General features: G+C 33.3%; 1 long non-coding RNA gene across 2 annotated transcripts; it reads right to left on the reverse strand.

The window, feature by feature from the left end:
* Nucleotides 1–4,449: 4,449 nt before the first annotated feature.
* On the reverse strand, nt 4,450–6,936 carry LOC141708261 (uncharacterized). Of its 2 annotated transcripts, XR_012569423.1 has the most exons (3): nt 6,750–6,936; nt 6,282–6,461; nt 4,450–4,720 (listed from the first exon to the last, which is right to left on the reverse strand). It is a non-coding gene; the product is annotated as an uncharacterized LOC141708261 (long non-coding RNA). The 2 variants fall into 2 exon arrangements; XR_012569422.1 differs by having other exon boundaries at nt 6,282–6,936.
* Between the last annotated feature and the right edge of the window lie 757 nt (nt 6,937–7,693).

Raw genomic sequence — 7,693 nt, forward strand, 5'->3', positions numbered from 1 at the left:
TATTTCGATGGATTTTCCTCATCCGTTGGAAGTCTCTACACAACTTGAAATTTACAAACATGTTACTAGTGTAGATGACTTAGTGGTTGTTCAATCACTATTAGGATTGAGGGAAGAGAGTGAACTGAGTGAAAGGCTGAGTTGCTCTCGGGCAAAGGGAGAGGAAAAGAGTGATCAAATGCATTTTACTTCTTCCAGCATGGAAAAAGTGAGTGAGAGGAGTTCTACCTTAGATGGTGAAGGTGGGGGTGTGAGGGTATGAGGGTGGGAAGCCAAAGGGAGCCCTTGATGCAAGAAAAGAGAGATAATAAGAGAAAAGCAGGTACAACAGAAGAATGGGAAGAGCCTATTGTTAGTGAGTTAAAGGATATTAATGATGCATACAAGGAGTAACTATTTCAGCAAGAATATCAAGTTGTTTTAGATTTTGTCTCTTTGATGCTGAGGCATTTTCTCATCCTGTTCTAGCATATCAAATTCTAGCTGGACATGGCAATGAGGCTGCTGAGAGGACTTTAAACTTGGTGCACACTACAGCTTGTATGCTAAGAGCCAAGGATGCAATCAACTCACTTTCACCTACAACTGGTGATGACCTTGAGTTAGATACTAGTGGCTCTCTTGGAGATGCTTCTAATGAGGAAGATGATGGCATGAAAATAGGAGAGATGCAGGACCTAGCTCAACCACAACCACTCCAGCCTGGATGTTTACCAAGGACTGCACTGATCATCATTTTAAATCTATTCTATTCAAGTTTATCCATCAAACTCAATCAGCTCTTCAAGCCGCTACAAATGCTAATACAAATGTCTTCTCCAAGCCCATCTGCAATCTCTACAACTGCACAAGATTCAATCTCTCAAATAGAGTTAAGATGTGGATGACATCAGGAACAACATTGAGCAAGTCAAGAAGGATATCAATGACAGAATGGAGTATAAACTTCCTGAATCCACAATGAAAGACATTCATTAGAAAATCAGGAAGGACTATGACTTGAGTAGCAAAATTGATTCTTTGGACTCTAGGCTGACAGAGTTGGAGAATTATATTACAAAGGTGCTTGTCAACCAAGTCCATCAGACATTCCCTCTTCAAAAATTGGTGGATGCTCAAACTCCAACCCCTGCCTTACTTGATGATAACAACAAGGGGGAGAAAGATGCAATTGTCCAAGTTAGTGAGGGGGAGAAGGATGTGCACATTCAAGTCAGCAAAGTAATTGTTCCAGCCATTAATTTCTTAAAGACACCATGACTAGACATTATTGACTTGATCAACATTGCAGCAGTTGAACTCAAGCTGAAAGAAGAAATGAAGAAAATTGATGAGAAAATTGAAACGGTATTTGGTCAAATTGAAAAATAAGACAAATCTGTGAAAAATTTCACACAATTGAGGCAGATTCCAATAAGTGAAATGAGCTTCAGGAATATGGAAAGAGGTCAAACCTCAGCTAGAAGACATCAAAAGGCCACTGTAATCTTAAAGCCCAAGAATCATTCATGAAAATATTCAATCAAGAATCCTTTGGACCTAGTATATGCAACTCCTCAACCAGATGAAAAGAAGCTGTTTGGTCACTCCATTACCAATCATAAAGATCCAAGAGACTCAGTCCTGAAGAAAAGAATATCTAAAATCTACTGGCATGGAAAATTAATTTGTGTGATGGCTGGACATCTTCAATTTCGAGAAGCCAAGAAAGAAGAAAAATTGAGGCTCAAGCATCAGAAAAGGCAGGCAGCCTTAGAAGCTAAGAAACAAGCTGAAAAGCCTGCCACCAAGTCAGAAATTGAGAAGCCTGCCATTACAACTGAGACTGAGAAACTGGAAGAACCAAAACACAAATCTGTAAAAAGAGTAAGAAAGGAAAGAGCCAAAAGGAAGCTGGAATTTGAAGAAGAAGAGGTGGAACCAAAACCAACTCAGTCTACTACTATAAATCAACCAACTATGCCCACATTGGAGCAAGTTGAAATCAAGGTCCATCATTGGGTAAATTTTCATGGCGAACCAATCATTCCTAAGGATGAACCAATAGACTGGGAAAGTCTACCAATTCCAGAGCTGAATCTCCATATCCCAACCTCCTCTAAAAGAAGAAAGAACATACCAAGCAAGCCAGTCAAGTCTATTCCATTTAAATTATCTAAACTCAAGCCAACATTCAACAAAGGAGATCAACTCTTTATTTGTGACATAAAGGAGTTTTCAGACATAATTCTTTACTTGGATGAGCTGGATGAAGTGAGAACTATTGATGCCCACAACAGACTCCCAGAAAGATTAGTGTTCAGATACAAGGGTGGAAAGGATTTCACTTGGCCTCTTCACAGAATTATTAATGAAGGCTACTCTGTCTTAGTAAAAGTATTATCTTCTATCAAGAAAAACTTTGAATTCACCATGGTGGCTAAAAACAAGATACTTAACAAAATTGAACAAATAAGACAGAGCTGGAGAGACCCAAGTGTATTACCAAGAGTCTTAACCATTCCTTATACTGGGAATAGAGAGCACTTGAGGCCATATTGGTTAATGGAGTTCAAGAATGAAAAGAACACCAGAAGATTTTTCAAATTAAAAGACCAATTAAAAATTTCAAGCAATAAAACTCTCAAGGAAATGCAGGAATTTCAAGCAATTCTAGTAGACATAAATTGGGGGAGATTGTTAGGATTATGTTGTAGGCTTGATGATATTTTACCAAAACACCTTGGTAGATTTAATTAAGTGAGTTTGTAGCTTTCAACGGATAATATTATTTGTCATCCGTTGAAAGAGTAGCTTATGTTTAAATAAGTTTTTGTAGCACATTCATGTATACTGTAATGTCTTGAAGAATTAGAAGTTGTAGGATATTCTACGTTATGTTGGCTTCTAGTATGGTATGAAAAATAGGTTGGCTAATTGTAATTATTAGATTCCTTGTAATTTTGCATAAGTGAAATTGAGGCAACTGCTATGGAAATACTTTCAACGGATGTTTCTACAAGGATTCGACGGATGATCCAAGTTCCAATCAACGGATGATCCAATAGAGTCTCGACGGATGATCCAATAGAGTCTCGACGAATAACAAATTCAAATAGGAGTTGATAGTGACTTGATAGTCACATGGGTTGATTGTATACAAAAGAAATGTGGCAGCCTGTAATCGGGATTATGAGGATCAAGAAGCATTTTCATTTTCATGCTAACTTGAAGAAATACAAATATGCTGGATGGAGAAATTAAGAAACATGTGATTAGACTTAGACATGTTTGTTTTATTAGTTTGTCTTTTTCACATATAACTTGGTAATATATAAACCAAGAGTAGCAAGTAGAAAAATATCGGTTGAAAGAACTAAGAAATAGATAAGGCATAATCTGTTAAGAATTTCTTAGTTCTCTCTCTGTAAATTTACTTGTAAGCAACTGTGTGCTCTATATGGTGGTAACAAAAATCCACCAGAAAGTTTTTAAATATCCTTGTTTATTTACTTTGTGTTTTCAATACTTGAATATTTCTTATCCGCACTTAGCATATTTATACACAGATATATTTATATTTGCAAGAAATTTTAAAGATTGAAAAAGAAACCAAGAATTACATTCACCCCCTCTGTAATTCTACTTGTTATATTGTTTGGGAATAACAAGTATGAAATATACGTATGATTGACTGGTTTTTATCGGTTTAGATTTAACCTTGTACGAAAAATAAATTAAGTTTTTAAGTTTTGTCAATAGATTTATCCGTGTATGAAATATAAACTAAATTTTGACTTTCTATGTTGATATAACAAAATAATCGTTTATAATAAATTAATCTGATTATAAGGATCGAATTTAAATATGTGTAATTAATAGGGTTCCAATGTCATAAGAAATAACTTAGCTCGACACCTTTTGATAAATTTTAATGGGTGCTGACATGTCATTGTCCTGTCATGGGTATCACCTCTTATAAAACAGGGTGTACATCGCCAGAGTCATTTGTTATCTTAATAATATATAAAATTTATTTCTCTAATATATTTATATTATAGTTTTTTAATTAGGATAAGATATTTTATGCAATCATAAACTTTTTGCACATGTACACTATGCCATAGATTACTTTAAGCAACCCCCAAACTTTGCTGCTACAGAACCAAAAAAATGTTGCTAAACGCCCAAAAAGGGCCAAGACAATATCAAAACTATGTTGACTTGTAGCTAATTATTATAAATATCTATAGCAACATATCAACTACTATGTTGCAACATTGCATATTTTGTTATTATATATCTCAATAACAACATCTTTTCGACTCTATAGTAACATACTTTTTGTGTTGCAAGAGATCTTAGAATTTCTTTTAAAATAATGGACCCCACTTGTGAAGCCCACATAAATAAATATATTGATAAATAGACAAATATTTAAATCTAAAACGTAAATATAAACTCACGAAATCAATACAAAGAGATTAATTTGCAATCAGAATATCTATCTTACAAATTGGATGAACCCGCATAATAGGACGGCTAACCCAGAGACAACATAGTTGAGTATATAGCTCAAACAAACTCCTAAATAAATATTTTAAAGGATAACTATAATGTCGATATGCAGTACATGTCCGACATTCATAGCAAACTCGTGAGCTCTTGAAAGAGCATCATTTGATTTGTTTGTGACATTTCCAAAATTCATTATTTTACTTCAGCTTAGCTCCAGTAGAAACTGTCAAAAAAACAAGAAAGCAAAACTGAGTTATTTTTATTTGTAAATAACTTACAAAATCAGTAGTGAATCCCCACGCTTAACACTGATGTGTGAACACAAAGCAATACATATGAAGATAAGAAAAGATAATCAAGAACTACTCTAAAGGTCAAACTGCACATGCCAAAATCATCACAATATTTTGTGATCGTATCGGTTTAATTGCGAGCAATCCCATTACACTTTATATCACTTAAAATTCAAAATAAAATATTTCAAAAGCCGGTAATTAGCTGTTGCAGAAATTTGTAAAAGCATCAAAAAAGTAAAATAGGAGCACAACTGTAAAATGGCTCCGCGGACTGCTCTAGAGTATGCAAAATTCGTCCTCATGTAATATACAATATCACGTGCATGACACATAATATGTAATTATATGTAACCTTCCAAATTGCAGCTGGAAAAGTTAAATGCCTACTGAATGTGATGTACTTACCTGACAGCTAGTACTATGTCCAATTAGGACTACACCCTCATAATCTTCTTTATTTATGAAGTAATTAATTAACTGGTCAAGCTTCATAGCATCCTTTGATACACACATGGGAAAATCGATTCAGCTAATCAGCTTACATATATTGCTTACAAATCTTGTACCAGAAAGTTATAACACGCCATTGTACAGATAAAATATTAAAACATATTATAAAATTGCTGTTGTAATCAAGATGAATATATCAGTTTGGAAAATTATTAACTCTTCTAAGGATATAGTAACTGTACACAGAGCTGGAGAGAGAACTATCTTACAGGTTGCTCCAAGAATTAAGCAAAATAGGAGTTGAACACAAAACATTACAAAAACAAGCTTATATTGGGAGCTTAAAAGCCAACTTGGCCAACTATAATTTTAGAATTCTAATGCATTGAAGTTGTATATTATGCATAAACTGATATCATGTTATTTAAAAAGAATACTAAGAGACTGAAATCATGATTCTTCTAAAAAGAATATTGAGAGTGGAATTTGAATCCACATCCTTTTATCTCATCCACCAGAAGACATAAGTTGACAGTTGAAAATAACTTCACTGCCCCAGGTTTATGTATATTTGATACCTATACATTATATACCTAAAAGTCCACGAAACTCCCAGAGTAACGCTGGTCCCTCTATGCCTAAGCGGCTAAGCCCATGAGCATACACATACTATTATGCAGGATAACAAACACTTGACATAAAAAGTCTGGAAATGTGTACCTTTTTTTAAATACTATCACAAATATTTTTTAACAGAAATCGAATATTTACTAGGTTCAGATAATGGCACTAATTCTAAGCTTAATATTTTTCTGTGGACATTTAAGTACACCATACAATTTTTCCAAAACATTTACTACATATTTACAACCCACGTGATTATGCAAACAGAAGAACTCAAAGATTTAGATGGTACAATGTTACCATTTGGATGAGGACTCAACTCTAGACAATGAAGTTAAATCAATAACAAGGCATGGAGCATCTTATCTCACATAAAATCATTTTAACATAGCTCAAAGAAGAACAGTGACTTACTTCTTTTAAACTTGAGAGGCCATATTCACTGTAAGAAGAAGAAAGCAAAACCTGGACTAGTGACCATCTCTCCACAGCGACCTCAACCAACCAATCCACCAAAATTGCTCTCATGTTCACAGTCACATCCTTCTGCACCTTTTCAATATAATTCGAGAATGGTCTTCTCTTTGTTTCCTCCTAAACAAAATTTAAACAAGCCATCAATTTAATTCAAGATCTTTCGACTATAAACTACACTCTAAACACAATAAACTATATAAACAATGCAATAAATTATACTTCTTAAATTGGTAGGCAACTCAAGTAATGAACAACTAATCCAAACAAATCCAACTTTACGATATTGCATACTCAGCAAGATTCGGTCTTTATTTAACAAGAAAATTAAAACCAAGAAAATAAATCAATTAAACTCACAAACTATCAACAACCCACTTGAATATTACAAAGCATCGCATAATATACCTCAAATAAACTACATACAAAGCATCACATACAAAGCAAACACAACATATACATAAAATAAACAGAGAAATTGAGTGTGTGCGAGAGAGTAAGCGAGAGTTAGGGAGGGAGAGAGAGCGCGTCTGAGTTGTGCTCCGAAATTTCACTCCCTGCCACAAACAAGCTTTATCTCATACAACCCTAATTTTCCCACCTTTTACCTAGTACAGTTTCCCCTTTTACTTTTTTATCAGAAATTTCACTCCCCGCTCCACCCAAATTTCACTATTTTTCTTTTATCAACCCATTTAGTTTTTCACCAAGTCTAAGCCCATTTAATTTTCCATCCGGCCCATCCCATTTAAATTTTTACTATTTTATTTTTCTTTATTCAAATATTTTTAATTTTTTTAATTCTGCATATTATAATTTTTACAATAAAACTATAAATTAGTTTATAAAAATATAAACCTATCAGAGGCTTTAATTAGAGCAGAATAAATAATTAAAAAAGTAATTTATTTAACAAAAATTATTTAAATTTATCAAAATAATTAATAAAGAATTTTTTATTTAAATAAACTATTTTACTTGTTATAAAATTGACTTATTTGATATAATATTACTTTCCACGACAAATCCATGAATTATTTATCCAAATCAAATATTTTATAAAAAAAAATTATTTTTGGTTTAAATTTAAATTTTCTTTTATTCTTAATCTATACCGAAACATTATATCATGTTACCTCTCCTTAACACACCCACCTCAGTGGCCTATGATAACACATTACTATAGTTTTAGTAACTCGCATAGTGTAGGTGTTGTGACGGGATGAAAAATTTCACATCTATAATAACATTATAGAAGATAACACCCCTACTCAAATATTCAGTTAGGCCATTTATGTCATAGTGGTAATATATTACGATTTAAAACTTATTTTCTCGCTCTTTTCATTGAT

This window comes from Apium graveolens, chromosome 2 (genome assembly GCF_009905375.1).
Source record: "Apium graveolens cultivar Ventura chromosome 2, ASM990537v1, whole genome shotgun sequence".
Classification (NCBI taxonomy): Eukaryota; Viridiplantae; Streptophyta; class Magnoliopsida; order Apiales; family Apiaceae; genus Apium; species Apium graveolens.